We start from the raw sequence: 14,279 nt of genomic DNA, 5'->3' as shown, positions 1-14,279 counted from the left end.
CAAAGGGCTGCAGTTGGTCCTTGGGCCTGAGGCTTCTCTTGTGCATGTTGTTGAACTCCAACTCCCAGCAGCCCCAGTCAGCATGGCCGGTTGTGAGGGATGATGGGACTTGTGCCACCCATGATGATGTTAGAACCACAGGTTGGCCACTGCTCCACTCGTTCTTACAGATCTGTGTAAAACCTGAATATGTCGTTCTACTTTTCTGGGAATGGATTAAGGGCTGTTCCCTACTTCCTTTGGAGCTACTGCTTCCCCGCCTCTCCTGTGGGGCAGCCATGATTGCCCAGTGTGGTGTAGTGGTTAAGAGCGGTAGACTCGTAATCTGGTGAACCGGGTTAGCGTCTCTGCTCACAGAGTGTTTGTTGTGGGGGACAAAGGGAAAGGAGATTGTTAGCCGCTTTGAGACTCCTTAAGGGGAGTGAAAGGCAGGATATCAAGTCCAAACCCTTCTTCTCCTCTTCTTCTTCTCTGTTCACCTGCTGGAACGTGACATTTGGCTGACATTTGCGAAAACCGATTGCTGCCTATGTCATAATTAATAAAGTTCTTGGAAGGAAGCCATTTCCTGTCTGTTCCACTGAGAAGGTTTGGCTGGATTTTCTACAATGAAGCAGCAAATGGCCAACATTCTCTTGCATGGGTGTTTCTTTGAGCTGTGGAGAAGGTGAGGCTGTTGTGGGGAAGGGTCAAAGCCAGGTGAAGCAACATAAAAATTTAAACAATTAACAGTGTGAAATTCAGAAAATTCATAACCGAAAAATTACACAGGAGTAAGGTGGGCCCTGAAAATACACCTCACAGGTGTCAAAGACACATTGAGACACCTCATGGGTCTCAAAGGCATAGAGATGAGCATTGTCAACATTTGCCCAAAGCTGTACAGCAGAACCTTGGCTCCTGAACGCCTTGGGAGCTGAACGTTCCAGCTCCCGAACGATCAAAAACTGGAAGTGTTTGTTCTGGTTTTCGACCGTTCTTTGGAAGCTGAATGTCCGGTGCGGCTTCTGATTGGCTGCAGGAAGCTCTGCAGCCAATCGGAAGCCACGCACCTTGGTTCCTGAACCGTTTCAGGAATCAAATGGACTCCCAGAACAGATTAAGTTCAGGAACCAAAGTTCCATTGTATAGTGATTGATTTGAAAGCCTTAAAAAAAATTCTTTAAAGATTTATGAACTGCCACCTCTAAGTGGTGTACAAATAAAATTATAGCTAAAACAAAGCTGTGGGTAAGGGGGACAAGAAGCTGAGGCAACTACAGCTAAACACCCCACTAGCCAGCTGGATGTAAGACAAACCAGCGGGCATCTTGAAGTAAGAACAGCAACGAAAAGTAGGAACCATTTTCTCTTCCCAGCGGGTCCTTTGCCATATTATGTCATGCTCCCTAGGTGAAAGGTACACCAATTTTTCTGCAGAATCCCCCCTCAGAATGATGCTATGCCGTGTGACATGGCCATTCCAATGGGCATGGAGGTTATTATTATTATTTATTGAATTTATATATGACCCTATACCCAGTTGGACAGGTCAGATACCTCCGACAATTCCCCCTCCCCCCACTGAAATTTATTACCTCACAAAAATTATACTCCGCTTGATTGTAATAGAAACGCAAAGTGGTTTACAAAGAGTATAAAACAACAAATTTATCAGAAATTGCCCCCGCCTTCAATATGTGGGCCTTGCTTTTCAGATTTCAAACCCAAAAAGTTCGTTAAGTCTGTGGGTGGGGAAGTTCCTTGGCACAGTGGTTAAGGACACAGTTTGCATGTGGGCAGTACCAGGTTCAGTTCCCAGCACCTCTAGGTAGGTCTGGGGAATATCTTTATCTGAAACCCTGGAAAGCCGTTGCCAAACAGTATTGACAGCACTGAGCGAGATGGAGGAGCAGAGGTCTGACTCACTATAGAGCAGCCTCCCAAGTCAAAACTTTATGCTGAGATCCTTCTGCTGATGCCAAAAACCTGTTGACTGTGACCGAGGTGCATTAACTGTTGCTACAAGGCTCCCACACCCATTTTATCTTCTCTTGGCTTATTCAAAGGCAGCAGCCTTATTCATTAAAAATTAAGATTTTATGTCCCTCCATCGCCAGGTCAGAAGAGTCTCAAACGGTGCTCATAGCTTCCCTCTTCAAAGACAATCATGCTGTCTTAATTATAATACCCCTCAGTTGTTGCTATACAGATGATTGACAGTTGGGGACCCTGTATATTCTTATCTACGTCACTTGGAGGTATTTTAAGGGTTGGGAGCTGCTTATTAAGCTGTTCTGTAACAAATGTTTTTATATCCATTATTATCTCCGATCCTTCAAGCCTTTCCAGAGGTGCGTCAGCCACCAAGGATTGGCTCCAAGGGTCACTCTTGGAAGTAGGAAGTATGAAGAAGTTGTTGTTCTGTGCACTCCAAAACTAAGCGTTTAATAACACTGACAATGCAAGGTGCTTCCGTTTGAAGACAATGACATGTAAATTTTGTCACGTTCAATGGAATTTCAAGGAAAACGCAACTTAAGTCACTCTGAAAGATGATATCAAACCATTTGCCCAGATAGGTGCACAGAAAAGAGAAGATCTAGCTGAAAGCTAACACATGGAGATCTGCATTGATTGTAATACATTCCTAATTATTATTATTCCATAAGATTATTGTATAATCTTAGAATAATAATAATACTTTATTATTTGTACCCCGCCCATCTGGCTGGGTTTCCCCAGCCACTCTGGGCGCCTTCCAGCAAAATATTAAAATACAACATTTCATCAAATATTGAGTTTCCCTAAACAGGGCTACCTTCCGATGTCTTCTAAAAGTCAGATAGTTGTTTATTTCTTTGACATCTGGTGGGAGGGCGTTCCGCATGGTGGGTGCCACTACTGAGAAGGTCCTCTGCCTGGTTCCCTGTGGGCGTGGCTATGACTATCATGGAGGGACCCTGCATTTCTGAATTTGCCACTATGCTACTGGTTCTGAATGTGTATTGAGATCACCCTATATATTTAAGCTCTACAAAGAAGAGTGATATCTCTTGTGATATCTCTTGGATTTCATAGTCATCCTGCCTGCTCTTTCCATTCTCTCTCTCTCTCCCTCTCTCTCTCTCTCTCTCTGTGTGTGTGCGCTTGTGTGTGGAATGAGTTCAAAGCAGAATTAAAGTGCTGGCTACACTTAAAACATCCTTATCCACTCATACTTTGGACAAGATCCTTTTGCAATGCTTACCTACAAAAGTAAGTTCCAATCACCAAAATATCTTTCTAAGTGGCAGGTTATGTTCATTTTATTACTTCCTTAATCTGGGCTAGGGGATTAGCCTCTAAATCGTTCCTGCTACTTTCTCCTCCTGAGTGGAGTGGAGGCAGAAAAGAGAGAGGGGTTTAATTATGGGTTTTCTCTCTTTTGTTGTGTTTGAAAAGGCCAAGCAGCACTAAGAAAATAAAAAAGTGAGAGGAAATAAGAAGGTGGTAACAACCTCCCTGAGAGAAACTGACTCTGGGCCCATTCAGACAGGTTGATTTATTTACGATATTTATGGGATCTCAGAGCAGAAGACAATGAGCCTGTGTTAATTCTTAACATCGCTGACAGTTGCACACAATTTTAAAATAATGCCTCAGCTCCATCCAATTCATTTTAATCAAGCCCATTTCACAAGGTCATGCTTTTAAATTAAAATGTGCTTAGTTTTTTCAGCACAACCAACCATAGAGAATTTGGGAATCATGATGCTGTTTTTCAGAACCCTCCCAAGACATTCACTAGAGGGTGCTGTAGCACCATAAGAAACCAACTTGGTTTATTATTCTGGCTGGAAGTATTTTATGCATTTCAGCTTGTGTGCCTGGCAGCCTTGCTCGCATTGATACCCAGCTAAAAACGCACCAGGCAGATAGAAATGTTTCTATCCTGACTCTGCTACCTCCCAAGTTGGAAAGAAAGGATGTAGGAGTCTTGATTCTCACTTCCCAATCTTCTGAAACCCACTTTTTTCACATCTTTTAGAGGAGTCCTGGCTCTGTTCTCTTGTTCCAGCACCATCACCCCGGACCCTTCCTCCAAAAAAACCAAGGATCTCCATGTCTTTAGGGCAGGGGTGTCCAAACTTTCTTCAAAGAGGGCCAGATTTGATGAAGTGAACATGTGTGAGGGCCGACCATTTTGCCTCACTTTCTTTGAACCATTAAAATTAAATGCAAATTAACTATTTTATGCAAAGTTTATTGCGAACGGCATACTTTTCATTTCGTCACATGCATGACAAATCACTCTGCCTTTCATATCTGAAGGCCAGATGAAAAAAAATATATCCAGGAAGCTGAAAAATATGTCAGGAACATTGTAAAGTACATTACATATTATTGGTAATAATAATAATAATAATAATAATAATAATAATAATAATAAATTTTATTTATACCCCGCCCTCCCCGGCCAAAGCTGGGCTCAGGGCGGCTAACAACAATCAAAATAATCCAACATTCTAAAAACCTTTCATTAGAAAAATTAATTAAAATCAAATTGATGGCAACCATTAAGCGAGATTCTGTGCAGATTGCCAGAGGAGGGGGTCAGGCTGCGCCCTGACCAAAGGCCTGGTGGAACAGCTCTGTCTTACAGGCCCTGCGGAAAGATGTCAGTTCCCGCAGGGCCTTAGTCTCTTGTGGCAGAGCGTTCCACCAGATTGGAGCCACAGCCGAGAAAGCCCTGGCTCTAGTTGAGGCCAGCCTAACCTCTCTGAGGCCTGGGACCTTCAGGATGTTTTTATTTGCAGACCGTAGGTTTCTCTGTGGGGCATACCAGGGGCATAAAGGTTGACGGTGAACTTTTAAGTTCAAAAAATATTAACAGGAACACAACACCAGGTATACATGTTGTGTTCACAATATGTCATCAAGCAAGCCATTCCATTAGTCCTAGTTCTCTGTCCCACCTGCAAAATTGCACATTCCCTTAGACATGCATGGTTCTAGTGTTCAACAGCCTTCTTTATGGTCCAGCTCTCACTTCCATACACCACCATAATTCAAAAGCATCAATTCTATTTGGTATTTAACACCAATAAAATTAGCAAAGATGTATAGAACTGCTTCTAATGCATGTTGGAAATGTAAAGAAAGAGAAGGCACATTCCAGCATATGTGGTGGACATGTAAGATAAAAAAAGCATTCAGGGAAAAGGTATATAATGAATTGAAGAAAATGTTTAATATAACATTTACGAAAAAACTAGGGGCTTTATTATTAGGTGCTTTAGGAGGCTTTTTTTATTACGTGTTTATTGTGGCGGCGCAGAAAAGCCCAGCCCTGATCACATGATGCAGTGGACAATAGCAATGAATATTAACTTTGAGGGCGGAGCCCAGCATCCTCAAATATTTTATTGTGGGAGCCAAAGCCCCTTCCCCTGTAACCTTCACCCAACTCCTCTGCGCCTGCCTCCTCTGCCCACATACCACCCCCTTTGGGGCCCTGTCCATCCCTGACACTCTGTGAGGGTAATTGAGGGGGGGTCTCCTAATAACTTTCAGCCCCCTTAATAATCTAGATTTCCCACCATTTTTGACGATACTGGTGTAAATTCTGCATCCCGTTATACAAGACTCACCAGTACTGATGCTGACTCCATAGTAGAAGCAGCGATCCTCCTTATTTTTATAGTTGAGCCACACAACTATCTGACATGAGGGAGAAGCAACTTGGGCCTTGAGCCCGTTGGGCATCCTTTGCTCATACTCAGGCAATGTCAAATAACCCTTGCCGTTAGTCTGCTCAGCATATTTCTTTTGCAAATGCAATCCCCCAACAAATGTTGCATTTGGAAAAAACACACGATACAACACTCATCATTGGCCATATATATTTATTTTGGACATGATTCAATGACCTCATTTGAACATGAAAGTCAAATACAGCCTGTCTTTGAGGAGGAGCTTCTAGTATTCTGGAAATAAAGGCTGGGAGGCTTCAGGCTGAGACCTCCCCTGCTTCAAGCACAAGGCAGTCGATTTCCTTAAATTGTGAGTTGGAGATTTGCTTTCTCTCTCTCAGCTACAGTTCATAGACAGAGTGTTTTGCTATGGAGCACTCTGCTCTAGTGGTCAGGATGCTGTAATTTTGAATCGCAATGTCTCTTCCACTGATGAAGTTACACATATATGCCGTCGTACAGCCTCGGGCAGCAGCCTTTAGCTTGGTATTCCCTGTTGGAATGAAACACACAGGTGCTTTTTGTGGGATATAAAGCTGCAAGTCAAGTCCAACATTCCGCGAGAGGACTAACTGCCTCTATGTGGCAGGCAGTTTTGTCAGTTGGTTTGTTGGTCGGTTGCTGCAAGGAGTCTTAACTGGTAACTGCTCGGATGCAGTCTTCTCATGATTCACTACTATCTAGTATATAGTTTAGGGACGCGGGTGGCGCTGTGGGTAAAAGCCTCAGTACCTAGGGCTTGCCGATCAAAAGGTCGGTGGTTCGAATCCCCACGGCGGGGTGCACTCCCGTTGTTCGGTCCCAGCGCCTGCCAACCTGGCAGTTCGAAAGCACTCCTGGGTGCAAGTAGATAAATAGGGACCGCTTACTAGCGGGAAGGTAAACGGTGTTTCTGTGTGCGGCTCTGGCTCACCAGAGGCAGCGATGTCACGCTGGCCACGTGACCTGGAAGTGTCTCCGGACAGCGCTGGTCCCCGGCCTCTTGAGTGAGATGGGCGCACAACCCTAGAGTCTGTCAAGACTGGCCCGTACGGGCAGGGGTACCTTTACCTTTAGTATATAGTTTATCTGTTATGTAACCTAAGCCTGCCTTCAGGAACAACTCTGTAAACCTGAATGAATCTGATAGTAAAGTAGCTTATGTTAATATGATTCAGATTCATGCTTGTTTACTTTAAGAGGGACAGAAAGAGATTATCAACCAGGAAGGTATAATTATTGATAGGACTCAAACGAGTTAGCAACCTGCTTGTTGCTGCATAAACTCAAACAGGGAATCGTTTAAACTCTGCTAAATTATATAAACCTTCCCACACTTTTGGAATCCAAAACTCTCTCCCTCAAAAAGAAGGGCAAACTACTTGCTGTCGGGGGGAAAACCAGAAACGTGTGTGGGCAATCCAGTGAGCACAAAGCATTCAGGTAGGGTATAAAGTGGGGCTTGTGAGGGGTGTGGCCTAGGGAGAGGAGGTGTGGCTAAGTAGGATTCGCAGGGCCAGAGAGAGAGAGTCCTAGAGGGACGCCTTTGGTCCCTAGACATGAGGGGCCCTCCCCAATTAAGATCCAAATTTTAGGATGTGTTTTTATTTAACAAAATCAATATACCATGTGACTGCAGTAAAAACCACTAGGGGTTTACAAGAAATATTAACATTAGCGATGCAAGCAGTTAAAACTATTAAAATATTTAAAACTCATTAGAATGAACAGCAAAAGGGAATAGAGTGCGTCCAATCTACATGTCTGGATAAAGTAAAGGTAAAGGGACCCCTGACAATCAGGTCCAGTCGTGACTGACTCAGGGGTTGCGGTGCTCATCTCGCTTTATTGGCCAAGGGAGCCGGCATACAGGTTCCAGGTCATGTGACCAGCATGACTAAGCCGCTTCTGGTGAACCACAGCAGCACACGGAAATGCCGTTTACCTTCCTGCTGGAGCGGTACCTATTTATCTACGGTACTTGCACTTTGATGTGCTTTCGAACTGCTAGGATGTCAGGAGCAGTGACCGAGCAACGGGAACTCACCCTGTCGCAAGGACTCGGACCGCCGACCTTCTGATTGGCAAGTCCTAGGCTCTGTGGTTTAACCCACAGCGCCACTCACGTGCCACATGTCTGGATAGGCGTGTCTAAACAAAAATGTTTTAAGGAGTTGCTGGGAAAAAGTGGAATAAACAACTACAGGATTCCAGGCAGAAATTCATCAAGGTTTATCGACAATCTTGTAGTTTTCAGAACAGCACAATATGGAACACTAGTTCGATATACATCTGGCTGTCACCAGTATGTTCCTGGCAGCTGTCCACCACCATGGGGCACATCTACACTTGCTCATAGAGCAGTCTATTCTGCCTGCTGCACTTCAGGTTCCAGTGGAACTCTATGGTCCAGTTCTTAGTTCAAGCTAAAGCGATGGAGAACTAAGATTGTGGATTACAAACTCCCAGCTTGTTCTGGTATTGGGGGTGACAGCCTGGGGCTGATTACAAGCTACCTAGGTTTTGTGAGTCACAAGAGCTCGTCTTGCTCAGCAGAGTAGCATTAACCAACCTCCCTTGGCTAAGCCTAATTTCCAGAGTGGTTTAACAATCAACCTCTTTTCCAAGAAAATCATGAAATGGTAGCTCTGTGTCCTGAACGCACCTAGGGCTCATCCATTCTGCTGGATGTGTAAGTGGAAAACCAATCGGAATTGTGCTTTCTAGGCATGGAACAAGTGGAAGTGCAGGGAGATCCACAGTTTCCAAAGCTATGACTCTCTCTAGGAGCACCACAACTTCTCCAGACTCTGAGGGAGGGTGGATGGATGGGAAGAAAAAGGGATGTTCTGCAAATCTTCTCCTGGCTCTTTCTCCTGCTTTGTATCCGGCTTCCTGGTCTCCTCCTCCTGACTCCCCTCTTTCACCACCACCAGGAGCTGCCTCACGGGTGGCACAGAACCCCACAAATCACTTGCGCCTCCCCTGGATGCTCCTCCACCTGCCTCCTCTGCTCACCCATCCCTCCTCCTTGGGCTCTTGACTATCCCAGACACACTGTGAGGGGAGCAGCGTCTCCTAATAACTTTCAGCACCCTTGCCAACATGTTTTTTGGGTAAGCCATGACAGTTCAAAGTGGTGTCATACTGCTTTAAATACCCTAGCTGCACTCACCGGATGCAGAGACTTACCAAGACTGATGCTACCCCCATAGTAGAAGCAGCGGTCCTCGTTATTTCTGCAGCTGACGGTTTTCTTGGACTGGCACTGATCGCTTGTGAAGGAGTAGCAACTTGGGCACTTCAGCCCATTGAGCTCCCTCTCCTCAGACTCTGGCACTGTAAATCAATCACCACAGCACCCCAACCTTGCAGTTAGTTTGCAGCTTCAAACCACATCTGGCTGTATGTGAGGGGTGGGAATTGGACTCCTCCTTCCAAGAGGGATGTGTACCAACTCCCAGCACTTCTCCAAGTACAGTGCTCCAGCCTTGCTCCATTCATCCAGGGCTACGTTAAGGCATGGTGCAAGAGATTTCTGACTGGGGCCACATTCACAGCATACATTTCAAGCACAAGGATACTGCTTTAAGCAATTGGGCTTAGCACTGAGCACCATTGGAGGGCATTCTGAGAGACTAAATGGTAGCCACAGATAAGAAGAAGAAGAAGAAGAGTTTGGATTTGATATCCCGCCTTTCACTCCCTTTAAGGAGTCTCAAAGCGGCTAACATTCTCCTTTCCCTTCCTCCCCCACAACAAACACTCTGTGAGGTGAGTGGGGCTGAGAGACTGTGACTGGCCCAAGGTCACCCAGCAGCTGCATGTGGAGGAGCGGAGACGCGAATCCAGATACACACAAGATGGTGATGAAATACTACAAAATGACCCTCTTTCTTAGAGAGGGGAAGAAAAAGAAAACTCTTAGCAGTTTCCTCCTTAAAAAATCTTTTCTGGAAAAAGATGTGCTTAGTTCTAGGTGCAATTACAATTTCACCTAGGAAAAAATGGTAGATGATGATGATGATAATAATAATAATAATAATAATAATAATAATAATAATAATAATAATTTATTTATACCCCGCCCTCCCCGGCCAGAACCGGGCTTGGTGCGGCTAACACCAATAAAATTACAATATAAAGTAAAAGAAAAAGAAAAAACAGTTAATGAAAATACAGGTTAAACCTGTAAGATCCCTCTGTGGACCTTACCTACAGAAGCACAGGCAGTTAAGAAAAAGAATATGGATGGGGAATGGGCCACATACTGATTATTAGTAGAATGACAACAGGATGAACATATACTGAAAAAATATGAAGAAATGAAAGGGCACCTAACAGACTGGCTGCAATATTTTAAATTCATCAAAGATTAACCATTGATAAAAAAGCAGGACTTGCAAAAGAAACATCAGAATTTGAAAAAGCATTGATACAAAGTAAAGGAAAATATATCTTTCGTGTATACGACCCCCTATTGGAATGGGAGGTAAAGGAAGAACAAGTGAAAGCTGTAATGGTGAGATGGGCGCAAGATTTGGGTTATAATATTTACATGGAAGAATGGGAAAAATTATGGTGGGAAGACATAAAATTCATGGCCTGCTACCCTCACCGGTTCTGGAAGGCTCCTATAGAAGGGTCCTGTACGCACAGACTTTGCACCTGCCCATTAGGGGAAATAGGAAGCCTCAAACATATATTTTTTAGATGTCCTTTTTATGTTGAGAATCCTTTGCTGAAGAGGCTCGCCGATCTTTCAGACAAGTCTAAACTTAATTCTCTCCTCTTAGGCAAAGATCATAAGACGACCTGGCTGGTAGCCAGATTCTGCACCCAGATTTGTAGGCACAGATCATCCTCTAGAATAAAATAGCTTACTAGGGAAATGCTGAAGTTGCCCTTTGAGGCGCCTCAGGGTCAATTTTTTATGGTAGCCCAAATCTCAGTTGTACGGGTGTATGTATATATCACAATTTTAACTCATGAGCTGCAATCTGCTCCAATTGTATATTTTATCTTTATGAACACTGTTTTTATTGTGTTATGTTATGTGAGCTGGTCTTTGACCGTAATAAATTATCTATCTATCAGTAGGTTAGGGAATTCCAAGGCCCAGCCAGCCACCACATCCAACAGGCCTGACAGGGTGGCTGCTGCTGCACTAGGTGGTCAGTACACCAGCCAGACAGCCAAACTCTCCTTGGTGCCCCACACTAGGCCAACACGTTCAATGCTGGAGACTGATGGTGATAATAAGAGCTATTTTGTGGGGGTTGATTGCTAAAACGTAGCTCTGTGAGGGAATAGGGGTTTTCCTATCAACTCTCAGCACCCTTAACAAACTACCACTCCCACAATTCTTTGTTATAGTGCTGTAAATAACAATATACACCAGGGTGGGGGGGATTGCTAAAGGGAAGTACGTAGTGCTGCGTGTGTGGTAATTCTCTCTCCCCCCCCCCCGCCTTTGACACTTGTTTCCAGCCTCCAAGGGGTGCTCTACTGTGTTGGTGGCAGCAGCAGAAGGTAAAGCATTCCTTGGAAGCTGTCTCTATTGACCCTGTGGATCCTGCTCCCTGAGGAGGTCATCTCACCTTGCCTAATAATAATAATATTACTCCGCCCATCTGGCCGGGTTTCCCCAGCCACTTTGGGCGGCTTCCAACAAAATATTAAAATGCAACAATCTGTTAAACATTAAAAGTTTCCCTAAACAGAGCTGCCTTCAGATGTCTTCTAAAAGTCTGGTAGTTGTTTTTCTCTTTGACATCTGGTGGGAGGGCGTTCCACAGGGCGGGTGCCACTACCAAGAAGGCCCTCTGCCTGGTTCCCTGTAACTTGGCTTCTCACAGCGAGGGAACCACCAGAAGGCCCTTGGCACTGGACCTCAGTGTCCGGGCAGAATGATGGGGGTGGAGACGCTCCTTCAGGTATACTGGACCGAAGCCGTCATGCGTGGGCTGGCTCTGCACCTGGACTAACTGCTTGATTTCCTCTTCCTCCATAGGGCTAATAGCGGCTTAGGACAACATCTTTAAATTGGGAAAATGGAACAAGAGGTGAGGGAAGGATTTGTGTAGGTGGCACAGAGCCCATGGTATCTAATATAGTTTTATTAGCATTTGCTTTAGAAGGATGCAAACCTGAAGAAATTAAATTCCTCACACAGAAATGGGAAAGGAGTCTGTCCTGCTAAAAATAGCTCTAAAAATGCATCAGAGAAAGAGGAGTCTAGGTTTTGGAGGAAGGGTTAGAGCTCTGGGAAACCAATGAGACAGTGTGATGTAGTGGTTAGAGGGTTGGACTCGAATCTGGGAAACCAAGGTTCAAATCCATGCTCAAGCCATGACGCTTGCTGGGTGACCTTATGCCAGCCACCATCTCTCAGCCTGACCTGTTTCACAGGGTTTTTTGAGATTAAAATGGTGAGCTTTTTGGAGAAATGGGTAAATATCAGAAGTTGCTACAGGAGAGGGACTTTGAATAATATCAGGAGAGGGGTGTTTCTTAGACTAAGTTAAAACTGTCAGGCTCCCTGGTTATTTTTGCTAAGAGGTGCTGCATACTGTGCAAGTGATTGTGCTATATTTATAGTATTTAAACATGGGTTTGGGTTTTTTATATTTGCTAATTTTTACTATGTTATTATGTAATGCAGATATCCTCTTAGAATGCACAGATCCCTTGGCAAAGGCTGGAGCCCATGTTGCGGATTGTTGTAGAAGGCCTGGCCAATCCAGAGGCATCATACTGCCTCACCAGTCACACCTGAGGAGGCCTCAATATGTAGTTCAGCCCAGCCTAACTTCAAGCTTTGGGGTTCTCAGTTCAAATCCCAACCCAAGCTCGCTCTCTAATTTGGAAAAGGGCTGGAGGCAGGAGGGAGGGAGGCAGACTCTGCTGAGAAGCCTGCCCTTCACGTCCATGGTGTCCCCGCCTCTCTTCCTCTCCTCAAGGGGAAGGTGAGTTGCCCCTGCCCTGCCTGGAAACGGCTCCTGTCAGGGCTGGGTGGCAGTGATGTTGGTGGGGTCTGGGGAGGGGTCTTCCCAGCAGGGAGAGGGAAGCGAATGCACCCGGGGCGACCAGCCCACTTGAACCCTGCTGCTGCTACTTACGTTCAAGAGTTTCACTGTTGCACATATCTGTGTTGCAGCAGTACGTCTTGATCAATATGTACATAGCTGATGTTACGGTGACACTGGAATAGTCTGTGTTGCAATACATTGCATAGATACAGGACTTGAAAACAAATTTGCTCCCAAAAATACCTATAGAAGAAAGAATTGGAAGAAAATAACTACACCTGGAGATATGGCTCGCCCACACAAGAGAAAATATTCCTCAGGGGCAGCCTCCAATGACAGCATTGCAGGCTGCTGCCACCTTTGCAGCTGTGGTTTGTTCCTTGGAGGCCAGATCTGCCACCTCCTCGGCAGCCGCTCCAAATGCTGCCTCTGCAATGGTCTCTTGGCAATTAGGAGGTGCTTCTGGTCTCCTCCCAGCCTTGTTGCCAACACACATCTTATTCCCACATAAAATTCCAGTGCAGATCCCCATTCCCACCCCCTTGTTCCTGATGTAGATCTTCAGTCCCCCCTTCTCCCCTGCCTGGCCGGTGGGCAGCATTTCATGGTTCGCCTGAGGTGTCACAATATCTTGGGCTGGCCTGGCCTGGAGTGGAGAGAGTTTTATCTATTTGTTGAACGTGAGGCAGGGATAGAGAACTTTTGAAAAGTCCGCATGAAAATTCACCAGCATAGAATGCTGTTTCTATTCCAGTCAATACCAGTGATAGGCAAGACAGGACACCTCAAGGAATGGCAAAAGGGTATTTCTAGATTCATCTGGCAGGGGAGCAGACCTAGAATAAAATATAAATTACACGACTGGACAACTGGATTGCAAAAATGGGAGAAGTGTGGATGTGGAAGGAAGGCTTTGTTTGGCTTTCATATTGTTTTGGAAAGAGCCAAGTAGGTAAGCTCACCTTTAAATGTGAACTGACTTGAATTTCCCTCTGGTTCCTACATGCAATACAGGATCTAGAACACTGCATTATGAAAAGCCACATCCTGTGGTTTATTACTAAGATATGGCCTTAGAAAGTGAGTCTGGGAATTCAAGTTTTGGTGATCAAAAAGGCTGAAGCTTCTTCTCACTTACCCATTTTGGCGTCTCCAATGCCAGATACGCAGAACCGATATATGTCTGTATTACACTCCTGAATGGTGGCGTTTTTGCAGTCTTTTCCTCGACTCAGACATAACTCACATGTCAGAGAGGCCACTGCAGACATGGGGAGATGGGTTTACAAAACCTTAGCACCATCCACATATGGGAAATGGGTACATTAAGGTACATCAATACGACAGTTCCTCCTACAAAGCCCATCTCATGAGAGGCAGTGAAGGCCACCAACTTGGATGGCTTAAGAAAAGGGATGGATAAATTCAAGGGGGTTAATAAGTCTGTTGCTGGCTTCCAGCCTCAAGAGATATTTTCTCTCTCTAAGACTGTAGGCACTATTAGATCCTGCTTGCAAACTTCCCATAGGCATCTGGTTCACCATGGTGACAATAA

The 14,279-nt window shown here is 44.9% G+C and overlaps 1 long non-coding RNA gene across 1 annotated transcript; it reads right to left on the bottom strand.

Moving 5' to 3' along the window:
• Positions 1-5,850: 5,850 nt before the first annotated feature.
• LOC310684941 lies at positions 5,851-12,891 on the bottom strand. Its single transcript, XR_014514990.1, has 3 exons — positions 12,815-12,891; positions 8,886-9,032; positions 5,851-6,207 (listed from the first exon to the last, which is right to left on the bottom strand). It is a non-coding gene; the product is annotated as an uncharacterized lncRNA (long non-coding RNA).
• Between the last annotated feature and the right edge of the window lie 1,388 nt (positions 12,892-14,279).

Source organism: Podarcis tiliguerta (assembly GCF_965153285.1).
Source record: "Podarcis tiliguerta genome assembly, chromosome: 8".
In the NCBI taxonomy this organism is placed as follows: Eukaryota; Metazoa; Chordata; class Lepidosauria; order Squamata; family Lacertidae; genus Podarcis; species Podarcis tiliguerta.
Note: the sequence above shows the minus strand (reverse complement) of the source record. Positions and strands in the feature narration are given on the sequence as shown.